At 36.8% G+C, this 17,693-nt stretch overlaps 1 non-coding gene and 1 pseudogene across 1 annotated transcript; one reads left to right on the top strand and one right to left on the bottom strand.

The window, feature by feature from the left end:
- Positions 1-258: 258 nt before the first annotated feature.
- LOC138837923 (U6 spliceosomal RNA) lies at positions 259-363 on the bottom strand. Its single transcript, XR_011375507.1, has one exon. It is a non-coding gene; the product is annotated as a U6 spliceosomal RNA (small nuclear RNA).
- A 9,609-nt stretch (positions 364-9,972) lies between these two features.
- Positions 9,973-15,541, top strand: LOC138837907 (F-box-like/WD repeat-containing protein TBL1XR1 pseudogene; annotated as a pseudogene).
- Positions 15,542-17,693: the final 2,152 nt, after the last annotated feature.

Below are 17,693 nucleotides of genomic sequence, written 5' to 3'. Positions count from 1 at the left end.
CTGGGTTGGTTCCATACCTTAGCTAAAGTAAATAGTGCTGCGATACACATGGTCGTGCTGGTAGCTTTAGTGTGGTCTTGTTTGTAAACATGTGTGTAAATGCTCCCAAAAGTGGGATTGCTGGGTCATAGGGAAGCTCTATGTGGAGTCTTTTGAGGAACCTCCATACTACTTTCCAAAGTGGTTGAACAAGTTTACACTCCCACCAAGAGTGCAGTAGGGTTCCCTTCTGGCCACATCCCCTCCAGCATCTGTTGTATAAATATAGACTGCTTCAGAATTTGCTTGTCATCCTTGCGCAGGGGCCATGCTAATCTTCTGCATATTGTTCAATTTTAGAGTATGTGCTACCAAATTGTACACAGAACATTTTTTATATATAAGGTGGAATTGATTTTCTTAAACTAGATAATTCAACAAAAAGTAAGTTCTAAAGTATTGTCGTGAAATTTTAGAACCATATATTTCTTACATAACCACACATTTAAGAATAAAGTCAAGATTGATATGTCAAAAACATAATAATTCCGGATATTTGTTGTTCAAGAGATGTGTAGCAAGAGGAATTCAGTTATTCTATACAAGCCCCCTGTCATAATGAACACAGCAGCAAGTGTTAAGGTTTGTTAAAAGTTTTAATGTTTTGGGCTGGGAAGGTGGATCAATGGTAGAGCACTTGCCTTGCTTGCATGAGACCCTGGGTTCTATTCCTCAGCACCACATAAGCAGAAAAAATAGACGGACATGGTGCTGTTGTGGCTCAAGTGGTAGAGTGCAAGCCTTGAGCTGAAGAGCTGAGGGATAGTACCCAGGCCCAGAGTTCAGGACTCACGACTGGACCTCCCTCCAAAAAATTTAATGTTTTAAATATGTTTAATTTTGGGAATTTGCTTATATATGCCAAAATTAAGACTTTTTGTCAGGTCATAAAACTTTTCCATAAATATTTAAGATTTATGGTAGCAGATATATACTACTAAGTATCTCCATTTCAGAGTTTATAGAAAGGATACTAATGAGAAGTTGCAAAGACTTTGTGTAAAGAAACAGAGCAAGAGTTAATACTTTTACTACAAAGTTTCTGTTAAAACTTTAGGGCTTCCTTTCTTTATATTTTAGTGAGGAACAAATGATGATATAAGCCATATATAAATTATGAGATGAGACATAAATAGTAATCTTAGAGGGTAACTTTAAAGACTTCTCATAGCCTATAAAACTCTTGTTGAACATCATAATTTTAGCCAGTTTTAAATGTACAGAAATATGAGAAATAGTAAAATCTAATATGCAGTACACTTGAAATACTGGAAACACTGGGATTTGGTTTTTATTTTATTAATCATTAATATTTAATTATTGCTTTTCTTTATTTGTAGCATTGTTTTCCTTGTTATAATATAATACAAATTTTTGTAAGTTGTCATTACGAGGTACTTTGAGAATGTTACTGGGATGGCAAAACCATTTTTTACAGGTGCATGTGAATTTACAAAGAGCAAAATTAATGCAATATTGATTAAAAATTTTCTCAAGTAGCGTCTGAATCAGGAGTGTTGATAAATGTCCACACCGAAAATCTTAGCCCTATGCTGAATCAGTGGTATTACAGAGTTGAGGCCACAAAAGTGAAGAATGTGTTTTGCTTAGTTTTTTGTTTTTGTTTTTGTTGGTTGTGGCGCTTGAACTCTGGTTCCTGGATTCTGTCCCTCAGCTCTTCAGCTCATAGTTAGTGCTACCACTTGAGCCACAGCACCTCTTCTGTCTTTTTCTCCTTATGTGATGCTGAGGAATCAAACCCAGGACCTCATGCATGCGAGACAAGCACTCTACCCCTGAGCCACCGACCCAGCACCTGAGAGCCTGTATTTAAAAAAAATCATCCAAACAACATTTGCTTTCTGCTTTGGGTTATATAATGAACTATATGAATATCTTTTTATATTTTTATGTATTGTCATACTTCTAAATTTATACTAACTTCAGCCACTTTGTCCTTTTAAAAGTCATGAAATATCTCTGAGTGTTTGCTTCTGTGAAGATTGTTTTTGCATTTATAATTTCTTCTGAGTAATCTTTATTTTTATCAAAATCACTTTATATTTTATGTTGATGGGTTATCATATATCAAATATCTTCAAATGTACCTGTAGAGTTTAAAAATAGCAGTATGAATATTCTCATACATTTCTTGTTCATCTGTTATGCACTTTAATAATTATGACATTTCTCTCTCTCTCTTTCACTCTCTCTCATTCCTTCTCTTCTTCTTTCATGCTCCATGTCTGCTTCTTAGAATATCTGCTGGTCTACTATTATCCTTCAGGATCCACTGGTTTTGTGGAAATATGATAGGTAGCATCAGTTACTCTTGCATTCTTTAAGAGTTATAACAGTGCAGTGAAATTATTCTTTGCCATTCTAAATGGCAAAACAACAGATCCAGGAATTCTTTTTCACTTTTAGTACTATTATAAATTTTATCTCATAGGAATCATTGGGACGGATAAGATACTTTAACCTGTGACCTAAAAGTTCATTTTCTTTTACAAACATCCTTTTTCTTTTATTATCTGCAAGTAACAAAAACAAAGCTATCCTATGGAAAGTAGGCTGACGTTGTTCACAGGGATGAAAATAAGGTAATGAGGGAAGTGAGCACAGATCCTCAGAGCAGTTTATCATGTACATTTTGTGAGAATGACAATGTGCTGTAAACTCTAGATTAAATCAATCACTGAACACCTGATATATATGTATATATATATGAACATATATTTGTATATGTACATTTATTTATATATGCATATATGTGTGCAATTGCCCTTATATATGTACACATGTATGTTATACACACAAATACACACATACATATACACATGTATACATGCACACATGAGAAAGACACATAGATACAGCCAACACAAGTTTCAGTACCTGCTGAATATGCATTAGACTGAATGCTTGGAACCAATTAGGTTGAAGATGTATTTGTCTCTAAGAGTTCTTTTAACGCTCCTATTATCTCTTAAAACTGGTAGGTTTTGACAGATTCGACTTGCAAAATGCAGTACATGTGACAGCAAATCACTCAGAAATCTCAGTAAGTAAAGTTCATATGGTGTCTCCTTGCTCTCCATGGAATGCTTGCTCTTGTATACACTCTCAACAACCAAAACAGCAGGAGAATAACTTGGTAAAGAATAAAGATATAAGGCTTTAAATGGCATCCTTCCTTGAGTTCTTTTCCAACAGCCAGCATCAATTCCTAAGCAGATGAGTGAGTCCTCAGAAGACTGGAGCTCAGGTCAATATTTAACCAACCTATGTGAAAAGTCCTATGAGAGAAATGTTGACTGAGCTGTTGCTGATTTCCTGGCAAGAAAATTAGAAAAAAAGAAAGTATTTTAACGTATTAAAATTTGAGAATAATTGGTAACTAGTCAATAAATGTGTAGAACACAATTATACCACCTGATGTATAAAATGGCAGGAACTCCCAAATACCTCTCAGTCTTATCTCTCAACATTAACGGACTTAACTCTCCAATTAAGCAACATAGACTGTCTAGTTGGATTAAAAAGCAAGATCCATCTATCTGCTCCTTTCAGGAGTCACATCTTCCCATAAAAACAAACACATTTTGAATGTGAAAGGCTGGAACAAAATCTACCAAGCATACAGCCCCAATAAACAGGCGGGAGTTGCAATCCTAATATCAGATAAAATTGACTTCAAATTACAATTAGTGAGAAGAGATAAAGCAGGTAGCTACATACTAATTAAGGTATCTCTCCTTCAGGAGGATATTACAATTCTAATTATCTATTCGCCAAACAACAGAACACTCAAATTCAACCAAGAAACACTAATTTCCCTCAAATCACACATAGATCCAAAGACATTAATTATTGGGGACTTTAACATACCACTTTCCTCACTAAATAGATAAACTCGGCAAAACCTCAACAGAGAAAGTGCAAATCTAAACAACTGCATGGATCAACTAGATTTAACAGACATCTACCAAATATTTAACCCAGCAGCATCAGAGTACATGTTCTTCTCAGAAACAATGGAATATTTTCTAAAATAGACCACATTTTAGGCCACAAAGCAAACTTGTCCAAATTCTGAAACATTGAAGTTATGCCGTGCATTCTCTCAGACCACAAGGGCATAAAATTAAAACTCAACAGAAAAAGCCACCAAAGAAAGTCTTGTAACTTATGGAGGCTGAACAACACACTGATGAACCACCGTGGGTAAGGGAAGAGATTAGACAGGAAATTTAATGTTCATGTTATTAAACAAAAATGAGTACACAAATTACCAGCTCATCTGGGACACAGCAAAGGCACTACTCAGGGTCAAGTTTATAGCTCTGAGTTCCTACATCAACAAATTGGAGAGATCTGAAACCAACAATTTAATGAGACATCTGAGCCTCCTTGAAAAAGAGCAGCAAGATAAACCCCAATCCATTAGACGGAAAGAAATAATTAAAATTAAATCAGAATTAAATGCATTAGAATCCAAAAACAACCATAGAAAAAAATCAACAAAAGAAAGAGTTGGTTCTTGGAAAAAATTAACAAAATTGACAGACCCTTAGCAAATCTTATCAGAAGAAGAGAACACACCCAAATAAATAAACTCAGAGATGAGAAAGGAAACATCACCACAGAAACAACCAAGATTCAGAACATTATAAGGGAATACTTCTCAAAACTTTATGGTAATAAGTTCGAGAACTTGGCAGAAATGGACCTTTTCCTAGCAAATATTGACATGCCATAACTAAACCAAGATGAGTTAAACCATCTTAAGAAGCCTAAATCAAGCATTGTAATAGAAACAGCAATGAGACCTCCCGTCTAAGAAAAGCCCAGGAGCAGATGGTTTTACAGCGCTTGACCCATTGCAACAATGTACAACACATTATGTCAAAAAACGATCTTTACAACTTTAGTGGGGGTGGTGTGAGATGGGAAGGGGAAACAAAGGAGGAGACAACAATGCGTTATGAGCAATGTACTCATAACTTTGCTCATGAATTGTAATTTCTCTGTATGTTATTTTCACAATTAAATAAAAATTGACATAACGTTTTGTACATCTCATTGTTGTAATAGGTCCACCTGTAACCCTATTTAAAACCTATTTTCCATTCCCCTCCACAAATTATATCAACATCAAATACAGTGAAAGCAGGGCTTACACCCTGGGGGAGGTACATACAAAGCAACAAAGATATCATCTTATAAATATGTTGGAAAAAATTACAAGAAAGAAAAAAGAAAACATTTGAATGCTTATCTTGGAGTTCATTTTGCCTAACATCAACTTGTAGGGGGGGGTGTGGGGTTTTGGGGGGGTGGAGAGGGGAAGGGATGATATGGGGAACCAAAGGAGGAGGCAACAATGCTTGATAAGAAATGTTCTCACTATCTGGCCCATGTAATTGTAACCCCTCTTTATGGTATTTTCACATTAATAAAAATATTTAAAAATAAAGATTCTATGCAGAATTATAGTTTAAATGATGAGTTGGTACATATATTTTGTAGATTCTGACCTCACATATGTCAGAAAAATATCCGTGGATTCATAACTAGAAACTCTGAAGGATAAGGTATATTAATTATGTAAGTTTCATTAGATAGTTAATGAAGAGAACACCATATGATATTCAGTCAGGTAAATAGTCTATATACTGATCTGCTGCCCATGCCATACATGGTGGAGAGGCATATAAAAAAAATTGGGGGGGAGGTGACCCAACCTTGGGCCAGGAAGTATCTAGGCCAAGGACTGGATGAGTTATTGCCAGGTGGGGGAGAATTCTGCCACACTGCATCTGGATGTAACCTCAGGGCCTGGGACTCTCCTTTGGTCAGATGGAAAGTGTGACTAGAGGCTGACCAGGTTGTGGTGTAGCAGGAAGGGGAGGTGGCTGCCTCCAGGTGTGCCAGATACCTAGGTAACACATAAAGAGTGGAAACATAGCCAAGACATGTACAAGTGTCTGAATAGGGTCTGCATGGCAGGGGCAGACCTAATACCAAATACAAGTAGTACCTCTGCCATGTGACTCCTGATTCCAAACCATTCATTTTCATTTTCTTTCTTTCTTTCTTTCTTTCTTTCTTTCTTTCTTTCTTTCTTTCTTTCTTTCTTTCTTTCTTTCTTTCTTTCTTTCGTTCTTTCTTTCTTTCTTTCTTTCTTTCTTTCTTTCTTTCTTTCTTTTTCTCTATTTTTCTTCCTTCCTTCCTTCCTTCCTTCCTTCCTTCCTTCCTTCCTTCCTTCCTTCTTCCTTTTTTTTCTTTTTTCTTTCTTTTCCTTCCTTCCTCCCTTCCTTGCTTCCTTCCTTCCTTTCTTTATCTCTCCCTCTCACTCTCTCTCTATCTCTCCTCTCTTTCACTCACCCTCCCTCCCCCCCCCCGCCTCAGTATTCTCAACTCTCAAATAATGAACACTTGGTGAGTTGAAATCACATGCTGCGAAGAGCAGCTCAATTGGCAAATGTGAAATTAATTTAATGTTTCCTTACACCTCTACCACAGATCACTGGAATCAAATAATGAGCACTCAGCAGCATGGCATCTCAAGACATTTGGAGGAGGAAAGCAAGAAAGTTCACTGCAATCTGCGAGGTCCACCCTGAGAATGTGGTGCAGACTCTTCCCTCCTCTTGGCTAAATCTCAGCCCAGTTTCGGCATCAGGAGTTGTGACTGCCTCTAAGTGAGCCAGTTACCTAAGTGACGCAAGTACTGGGCAGAAACTTAGCCTCTTGTGATGAGATTAATGGCATGATTCAACATGATCCACTAGTTTGTCGAGATTGAGACTTTCTAAATTTTTGGTTAGGCTATGTTCAAATTGTGATCTATTTATATCTGATTGCTAAACATGATTATAGATGTGAGTCAGCACATCAGACCATTCAAAGTCCTTTATCACAAATGGAAGACATGAAGCTTCCCAAATGACATACAAGTTGACAGACAGCAAATAAGTCCTTAATTCTGGTCGAGATGTGTTTTTAATGTGAAGCAAAATTACTTAGCCAAGTATCTGACTACTGTGATTATACTTTCCAACTTAACCTACATTTTAATATCAAATCACCTATTAGCCAATGATTCACTCAAATTACCTGTAATCATTTATTTCTGTCATATCTTCTAGAGGTAGAACAGAAGCACACACTATTAACTAAAGTGGTAGAATTTGGGAAGATCACAGTTGTGAATCAGTCTAGAAAGGAAAGTTTCACCTATATCAACTTACTAGGTAGGGATATTGGAATGCCATCACGATCCCTGCTTTTTAGTCTGGGTGCAAAAATTGCTACTCTATGAGTAGAGTAACTTAAACAAGAAAGGATTGGTGGAGTGACTTCAGTGGTGGAGTACCTGTCTGGCAAATAGTACATCAAAACTGAAATGAACTTCCTAAAGATAAAATAAGAAAAATAAAGAAACAACAACTCATACTGAGCATGTTTTCAATGCAAAGATTTACACTAAATTATTGTAGTTATAATGCCATCATTTATTTCTAGGGGCAAACACATTTTACGTCAAGCCTAAGTGAAAAAATAACACAGTATTTACAAAGCTTTCATAAAACACAGGTCTGGCTTACAATGGTGAACACTTAAGTTTGCATGTGCAGTGGTGTTGCAGGGTTGTTAAGGTTTATGGAAGTCCATCCTTTTGAGGAACTTGACATGATGAAATTAGCTAACCATACCGTTCACTGGACAGATACTGCTGTTTTATATATATATATATATATACATATACGTATATATATATATATACATATACATATATGTATATATATATACATATACATATATATGTATGTATATATATATTAAGTAGCATATAAATAAAAATAAAAAATTTACAATAAATAAATTTAGTGAACAGATAACCTTTCCCACATAATTATTTTACCTGAATAAATCCATGTCTTATAGTCTTCAATGCTATATCACACTTAAATGATTTCTTATCCCCTTCAGCTTTTTTATAATATTGGGTTTTTTTTGTTTTTCAGATGAAAAAGCCTGTCAATAACTATACTTGTATGACATTCCTTTCTTTAGAAAATGAAAAGCACATTGTGTAATCTGGCTCTTTATGTGTAATCAAAATCACCTTTCATAATTTCAAGTAAACATTGACTTAGACTTAGATCTCTCTCATTTTCTTCCAATAATACCTATGGGAAGGAGAAAATGAAGGATCATTCTGTTACTTTGGGAGCTTCTGTTATTAATCACTGCAATAACTATTATGAAAATGAATTTCTGAAATTATTAAGAGAGATGACTTGAAAGTTACCTTTCTACACACTCATGCTAGTCCCTCAACTAAATCATAGAACTTAAGTAACATTTTAGCTGGGACCCAGTGGCTTATGCCTGTAATCCTAGCAACTCAGGAACTGGGATCTGAGGGTGGTAGTTCAAAGCTAGCCCTGGCAGGAAATCCGTGACACTGTTATCTTCAATTAATCACCAGAAAACCGGAAGTGGCACTGTGGTTCAAATGGTAAAGTGCCAGCCTTTATCTAAAAAGCTTAGGGACATCGCCCAGGCCTCGAATTCAAGCCCCATGACCAAGAAACATAAAAAAGGAATAAAAGAGGGAAAAGCAACATTTTAATGCTAATGTGCACATATACACAAAAATTGTCTAGAAATAAAATTATAACAGCCCCTGGACTGGCAAAAAAAGAGATTAAAGTGAAATTGCCTTCAATCATTCACATAGACAATCTATACTGAAGGCAGGATATTGGAGCTCACATCACTAACTAAAGGGGTAGAAATTGAGAAGATCACTGTTCAGAACCAGTGTGCAAGGAAAGTAATAAGATTCTCATAACATCTTAAAGCCTGGCATGTTGGAATGCATTTGTGATACTAGTTACTTTGCAGACAGAGGTGAACAACTTAGCATCTGTTCAGCCCTCAGCATAATTGATAATCTATGAGCAAAGTTACTACATTGAAAAAAGGATTGTTCTAATGGTAGAATACTTGTTCAGCCAACAAAATATCTAAATTCACACTCATTTCCTAAAAGAGAAAAAAAGCGAAGAAAGAAAGAGAAAAGAAAGAGAAAGAAAGAAAAATAGAATAGGAGGAGGAGAGAAGGAAAGGAAAGAAGGAAGGAAGGAAGGAAAGAAGGATGGAAGGAAGGAAAAAAAGAAAGAAAGGAAGGAAGAAAGAAAGAAAAAAGAAAGAAAGAAAGCAAGGAAGGAAGGAAGGAAAAAAGAATAGAAAAGAAAGAAAGGGTGGAAGAAAGAATGGGAGGAAGAAAGAAAGGAAGAAAGAGAAGTATAAATAAAAACCTCAGCAGGTGTTAGATGTTAATAATGACCCTAAATACTTTTAGTTATAAATGCCATCATTTAATTCCCTGGGAAGGGACATTTTGTATCAAGCCCTGTTGTATGGACTTGGGACCCATGAAAGACCACCAGAGACCACGACCAATGCAAACAGCAAAAGAGACATTTATTTGCAAGCTCAAGCTCAAGCTTGTTTCCTCCACACATCAGTCCCTGAGCACAAAATCAGCACAGCTTTTATAGTACTGAACAAACAAGTTTAGGGAATTTGCACACAAGCAGTTACATGATTGGTTTGAATCCACCCTAACTGCTCTGCCCTCTTTCTGAACTATTGGTTTATCCTGTTCCTGGAACACTTGGGCAACTGTTCTTCTTTCTTAAGTGTGGGCAGGGTTGGTGACATCCTGTATTTTTTTCTCTATCTTGGGGTTACTCTGAGGGCAGCTTAGCACAATATGGTGTGGTTAATCTCAAATTGGAGTTACTTTGGCTCTTCTTTCTCTCCTCTTCTAGAACATCGGGGACCAATCATGGTCTCCTAATTGGCACAGTCTTCTATATTTAAAGTTTGGTATTGGGATCTCATAACTAATAGATGGACTGTGCTGATTCTGTTTTTACAAAGAACACCAGTCTACAAGGTCCGATTGTGAGTAACAAAATTAACAATAACAAAGGCCCTTACATTTTCTTCCAGCAATCCTCACTCCGTATACCACACCTAACTTACCTTTATACCAGCTGTACTCGTAAGCTCCAATTTTAATACATATTCACACCATTTGGTACATACTTAAACTTTCTAATGTTTGTCTTCTTTATGAACATTTTAAGACAATCCTTACTTTTTAAATCCTTTCTTATCTAGAGGATACCAATTTTCCCTAATTCCTTTCCTAAGTCTTTCTTTACTACACTCCGCTTCTTTACAATTCCTTGAGCTCCTTTGTGGCTAGAATTTAAAACTGCCCAATTTCCTTCAACTTGTGGAACCAAGTTATCTCAGAAAGCCTCAAGGCACCAATGGGATGAAAAGCTTACTAGATTTTAAGGCTAAGATTAGGGCTGGTTCTCATTCCTCCTCCTACTTCCATTGATTTAAAAAAAATCTCTCTTTTATCTTTAAAACACACCCAGGAGGAAGCAGGTTATTACCATACCTGAGCCAAACTAGGCTGTGACCCTTATGTATGTAAGTCAAGCCAGTGATATACTTGACCCCAATATCCACTGTGGGAATAGAAAGGTTACTGGATATCACCAAAAGAATGTCCCACAAGATTTTAGTATCAGCAGCGTTCAACCAGGAAACATTTTCAGGTGATGGAATCAGGCAGGAGTTGAGTCTACTTTTACCAGGGTGGGGGTGGTCTGGGTGATGATATAGATTTCCTCCAGGTGACTGTCAAGTTGTCATTGAACTTTACTCATTAGGGTGTGCAGCAGCAGCAGCAGTAGCAGGGTTTCTCAGTGGCTCCAAGGGACTGTCACACCTCATGCTGGGCTACAAATTCCTACACAGACCTGTTATGGATACATTGCATAGGTTTGGCAGGCTATGACCCCACTAGTTTTTAAGACTATTTAGAAAATATCCCAGGACAATTGACCAAGATAACAATTTTTTAAACGAGATAGTTCTTTTAATAAGGCTAGGATTTTCTAGGCAGATATAGAGAGCTCAGGCTTGTACTATTCTTTCCCATGTCTTTTCCTTCTGTCTATTTTGCCACATTTTTTAAAAAGTGACTGTGATCTCTTGTTCTTAAAAGGGGATGATTGGCAAAGATTCATCTTCTGTCACTTCTTCAAGCTGACTCAGGGGTGTTGATCCTACCTAACCAGGAACCTATATTCTTAGCCTATTTTACAAAGAGGTTACCAGGATTAGATGTCATTAAGAACAACATTTTAACTTTTGACAAATTCACAGACCTTTTTCTAACTACAGCAGAGTAGATTATTTAGTCTTCTGGTTTGCAAAAGGCTCTTTCTGGATGGCTTAGTAATGTGATCTCTAGTAACCTAAGAATGTCTGAGTTACCTATGCAGGCCTTCAGACAGATATCAATAGAAACACACTCTCAGGTTTACAAACTTTTTCCTGAGCAGATGAATTTCATGTAGCTGGAGTCAGCTCAAAAGTTACTGCCAATTAGAGTTTTGGGCACATACAGATGTTGGAATCTAAACTATCCTCCACATTTTACAACCTTAGATTTTTAGTGCTATCACAGATGACTGACTAGTTCCTGTCCCTTACAAGGTAGTCATAGACTTTAGGCATGCTTACAAACTATCTTCCCATGACCTCCTGATTCTAACCAATTTTTGAAGGGCCACATACAAATGACTCTATGATCTGACATTATTTCTGCCATTCAAGCAGTGGCTTACAATCTCTGGATGCTCCTCCATTGCTTTTGTCCCAGGAGTGTCTTCTCCACACTGGGAAAAATGCCTCATTGGCATTTCCCTTAGTTGGTTGCTGGACTTGAACTCAGGGCCTGAATGCTGTCCATAAGCTCTACAGCTCAAGGCTCACATTCTGCCACTTTAAATCCTAAAGCAGCTCTGCTTACTCTTTCAGCCTTCTGCTGGCTGAATAGAGGCGACAGTCTCACACGGACGTTTTCCTGCCCGGGCTGGATTCAAACCAATTGCAAATCAATGAGTCGCAAAAATGCCACTTTACTCCAATTAAAAGCAAGAAGGTGATCAACATAGAAGTAGCTTTTAAGCATATCCTTACCTGAAACTTACTAAGAACCAAAGTTACATCTGACAAACTTACAAGAATCCTCACTTCTTTTTGTGAGCCTGCTGGGAACTGTTAAAAAAAATACCTATGAGAGCAAAGTGAAATAGTAATTAAGCAATTATTTTGGTAATCCTAATTTTTCCTTTTTGTACTTTGAGGGAAATGTTTAGAATAATTTTACTTTTAAACTTTATATACAGAAATCCATTCCTAATTTATGAGCCTCCTATTAATCTGTTTTAATATTCTGTACTTTAGTTTTTAGCTGCACTTTGAAAAATCCCTTGAACTCTAAAGGCTAGGTGTGTTACTCATTTTCTCTTGGCTGCTTGTTTTAAAACAGATACACATGAAATCGTTTAAACTCAAATAACATATTTTCTTAATCAAAAATTACAATCACCATCATTTTACCAAGAATCTAGCCTTAACACCTTTATGCCTTAAAAAAAAAACATATCCAATGGCAGAATATCATTGAGAGCAAATCACGTTGAACAAATAAACTTTTTAACCCTCTTTTTAAGCCCTTCTTACTTTTAATTTTAACACATCCAAGGGGCAGTTTTAGCAATGCTAATCGGATCTTCACATCACTCATTTTTACCATCATGTCTCCAGTGTCTATCTGCAGGAAATAGTGACAGAATAAAGATGGGCCACTTGGCCCTTCCTGTGGAAAGGGCACGCACCCAATCTGACTCTTTAGCATTAGATGAACTGTGTTTTTGCCAGCTTGTCCTGTTTCACCATGCGTGGACTCCTCCCATGGCCTGTTCCACCATGCATGACCAGCTAAACTGCACTTCTGCCTGTTCACCATTCACTCCTAAAGATAGGTATTCTGTTAGCTTCTAAGTTTCTCCTTTTTGTTAAGCCAGATATATTGATTACTGTATAAACAGCTTTATGCATTTGAAAATACCAGATTTTCTAATTTTTAAGTTAAAGAATCCTTAAAAAACCTATTTTAAACAATGTGAAAATGCTTTAAAAATGTTTTGGTAATGTCCAAATCTCATAACCGTTTGAATTTTAAACTTAAACTCACACAATTTTTACAAAATGCTAACAATTTCTATCATGAACATGTTCACAAACACATACAAAACACACTCAAATCTTTAAGCACCCCAAAATCAAAATCAGTTGTATGTACATTTTCCAAAGTTTTCAAACAAAAATTTAAGACAATATTTCTTTTAACTGAAGTAATTTTTTAGAGCTTCATTTTCCCAGGGCTTGATTGTTAGCAAGGCATTTCACCAATTGGTCTTGAATCCCTTCTGTTGGAGGAAGGATGTGGGGCGCGGGGGGGGGGGGGAGCCTGAAACTAAACTGGGCTGATTTTTATCCAATTTTATTTTTAATTATTTATTTTTCTTAATGTTTTTTTAATTGTGAAAATACTGTACAGAGGAGTTACAAATACATGGGCAAGATAATGAGTACATTTCTTATCAAGCATTATAGCCTCCTCTTTGTTTCCTCTTCCCATCCCTTCCCATCTTACCCTGCCTCCTCACCCAAACCTCCTCTCTTCCTACCCCCCCCCACCAAAGTTGTAAAGGTCGTTTTCAACATAACGACTTGTACATCTCTTTGTTGCAATGGGTCCACCTGTATCCTTATTTAAGCGATTTATTTTTTCCCTTCCCCTCCACAAATTATACCGACATCAAATACAGTGAAAGCAGAGGTTATACCGTGGAGGAGTGACATACAAAGCAACACAGAAATAATCTTATAAACGTGTTAGAAACAATCACAGGAAAAAAATAAACATTTGAATACATATCTTAGGGTTTATTTCCCTAACATCAACTTATCTGACCTTTCTGCTTGACTCATGCATATACTACTTATTGAATATAAGGGAAACCATGGAAACTATCTTTTTTTGAACCTGGCTTACTTTACTTAATATAATTTTTTTCAAGTCTTTCTATTTACTAATAAATGGGGCAATGTCATTCTTTCTGTTGGAAGCATCGAATTCCATTGTGTATATATACCATATTTTCTTGATCCATTCATCTACTGAGGGGCATCTGGTTTGGATTCATATCTTAGCTATGATAAATAATGCTGCAATAAACATAGTCGTGCTGGTAGCTTTAGTGTGGTCTTGTTTGTGATCATTTGGGTAAATGCCCAAAAGTGGGTTTGGAGGGTCATAGGGGAGCTCAAGGTGATTCAAAACTTTGGCAAAATATCAGGGTATAAAATTAACCCTCAAAAAGCAATGGCTTTTCTGTATGCCAACAATGAGAAAAGTGTGTCTAAAATTAGGAAAGCAACTTCATTTGTAATAGCCCCAGAAAAAATAAAATACCCAGAAATTAACTTAACCAAAGAAGTGAAGGACCTCGGTGATTAAAATTTTGAAAACTTGAAAAAGGAAATCAAAACAGAACTTAGAAATTGGCAAAAAACTTCCATGCTCCTAGATTGGAAAGATCAACGTCGTGAAAATGGCAATACTTCCCAAGGCTATTTACAAATTCAGTGCGATACCTATCAATATTCCAACATCATTCCTCAAGGAAATAGAAGAGGCAATCCAAAAATTCATATGGAATAATAAAAGACCCCAAATAGCAAAAACAATCCTCAACAGAAAGAACAGTGCTGGAGGAATATCAATATCAAATTTCAAACTCTACTACTAAATCCACTGCAATCAAAGCAGCTTGGTCCTGGTATAAGAACAGACCTCAGGACCAATGGAATAGAATTGAAAACCCAAATAATTGTGAAGCGAAGCATCAGTTTCCTTTTCATTGGGCACCAGCATTGGATGTTGCTGGCAGATCAACAACACCTTTGCTTCATGTAGTACAGATATGTCCATTCATGTCTGCAAATTAGGACAACAGATATCTATTAAAACATTCCAGGGACATACAAATAAAGTAAATGCTATCAAGTGGAACCCCACTGTCAATCTTCTGGCCTCCTGTTCTGATGACATAACTTTGAAGATATGGAGCATGAAACAAAATAATTGTGTACATGATTTGCAAGCACATAATAAAGAAATTTATACTATCAAATGGTCCAACAGGACCAGGGACAAATAATCCAAATGCCAACCTTATGTTAGCAAGTGCGTCCTTTGATTCTACTGTTATGTTATTGGACGTAGAACTAGGGATTTGCATCCATACTTTGACAAAACACCAAGAACCTGTGTACAGTGTTGCTTTCAGTCCCGATGGCAGGCATCTGGCAAGTGGTTCTTTTGACAAATGTGTGCACATCTGGAACACAGACAGTTGCTCTAGTTCACAGCTATAGGGGAACAGGTGGAATTTTTGAAGTTTGCTGGAATGCAGCAGTAGACAAATTTTGAGCCAGTGCATCAGCTGGTTCAGTTTGTGTATTAGACCTTCAGAAATAGCGCTACTAGTTGGAAGCCATGGACTGACTATGAATGTGTACATAGCCAAAATGACTGTCCGTGGCCCATATACTGCTACAGTCCCACCTAAACCATGGCCATTCCACTACAGACAAATCTAAGAGAAGTATAACCATGCAATGTATATATACAAAATTGCACTCTGAAGATGACAGAGTTTTGTCACAGCTTGTGAATTATTTTCACCAAGTGCTGGAATCTAATCTGCTGTGCCCCTAAAATAGCATTTAGAAGTTGGGATAAAAAAAAAAACAGAAGAGAGAAATAAATATACGCTATAAAAGCAGACCATATAGGTACCAGAGTTTGGATACTAATGACAGCCTTGTTTCTCCTCTTTGAATCAATCAGCAGACACCATTGATTGTATTCTTTTTTCCCTTCATTAGTGAGCAGTTTGTATGTACAGAGAAAATGGATGTAACAAAACTTGCAGCAGTAGTTTGTTCTTGCTTTTAATTTTTTTTTAATTTAATTTAATTTTTTATGAACATACTGTACAGAGGGGTTACAATTACATGGGCAGGATAATGCATATATTTCTTATCAAGCATTGCAGCCTCCTCCTTTGTTTACCCTTCACATCCTTTCCCAGATGGTCCCCGCCTCCCCACCCAATCCTCCTCCCCTCCCCCCGTCCGCACCAACATTGTAAAGCTCGTTTTCAACATGACAACTTGTACTTCTCATTGTTGCAACAGGTCCACCTGTATCCTTAAAAGACTTGTTTTTCCCCACCTCCTCCACAAGTTATACTGACATCAGATATAGTGAAACCAGGGGTTATACTGTGGGGGAGGGACATACAAAGCAACACAGAGATAATCTTATAAATGCTTTAGAAACAAATGCATGAAAGAAAAAAAAAACATTAAATTACATATCTAAGGGTTCATTTTCCTAACATCACCTAATCTGACCTTTTCCACTTGACTCATACATATGCTAGATCTTGCAAATAAGGGAAACCATGGGACCTATTTCTTTGGGCCTGGCTTACTTCACTTACTATAATTTTTTCCAAGTTTTTCCATTTCCTAACAAATGGGGCAATGTCATTCTTTCTGATGGAGGCATAGAATTCCATTGTGTATATATACCACATTTTATTGATCCATTCATCTACTGAGGGGCATCTGGGTTGGTTCCATATCTTAGCTATGGTAAATAATGCTGCAATAAACATAGTTGTGCTGGTAGCTTTAGTGTGGTCTTGTTTGTAAACATTTGGGTATATGCCCTAAAGTGGGATTGCTGGGTCATAAGGGAGCTCTATGTGAAGTCTTTTGAGGAACCTCCATACTGCTTGCCAAAGTGGTTGAACAAGTTTACAATCCCACCAAAAATGAAGTAAGGTTCCCTTCTGTCCACATCCCTTCCAGCATCTGTTGTTGTTAGAGTTCTTGATTTTTGCCATTCTAACTGGTGTGAGGTTGTATCTCAATGTTGTTTGGATTTGCATTTCTTTTATGGCTAGGGAGGTTAAGCAATTCTTCATGTGTCTATTGGCCATCCTTCTTTCTTCTTCAGAGAGGTTTCTCTTTAAGACTTTAGCCCACTTATTTATTGGGCAATTGGTTCTTTGAGGATTTGTTGTTGGGGGATTTAATTATTTGAGTTCCAAGTATATTTTAGATATGAGACCCTTGTCTGTTCTATGGCTAGTGAAGATCTTCTCCCAATCCGTGGGCTTTCTATTGATCTTGCTATATATGTCCTTTGCCATGCAGAAGCTCAGCAACTTCATGCAATCCCATTTATCCAACCTTTCTTTGATTTGTTGTTTCCGGGTCTCTATTAAGAAAATTTCAGCCTGCACCAAGGAGACCTAGGGTTTCTCCTATTCCATCCTGTATTGTTTTCACAGTGTCTGCTTTGACTTCGAGGTCTTTGATCCATTTGCTGTTGATTCTGGTGCAAGGTGATATATAAGGATCGAGGTTTAGTTTTCTACAAATAGTTAACCAATTTGCCAGCACCATTTACTGAAGAGGCTCTCTTTCTTCCATTCTATTGTTTTCGCTCCCTTATTAAAGATTAGATGGCTATAGGTCTGTAGGTTCATTTCTGGGTTTTCAATTCTATTCCATTGGTCCTGAGGTCTGTTCTTATGCCAAATTTTGTTTTTGGT

The sequence above is a fragment of the Dipodomys merriami genome, unplaced genomic scaffold (genome assembly GCF_024711535.1).
Source record: "Dipodomys merriami isolate MVZ:Mamm:240054 unplaced genomic scaffold, mDipMer1.0.p SCAF_279, whole genome shotgun sequence".
In the NCBI taxonomy this organism is placed as follows: Eukaryota; Metazoa; Chordata; class Mammalia; order Rodentia; family Heteromyidae; genus Dipodomys; species Dipodomys merriami.
The sequence above is the reverse complement of the archived record's forward strand: the minus strand, read 5'-3'. Positions and strand labels throughout refer to the sequence as shown.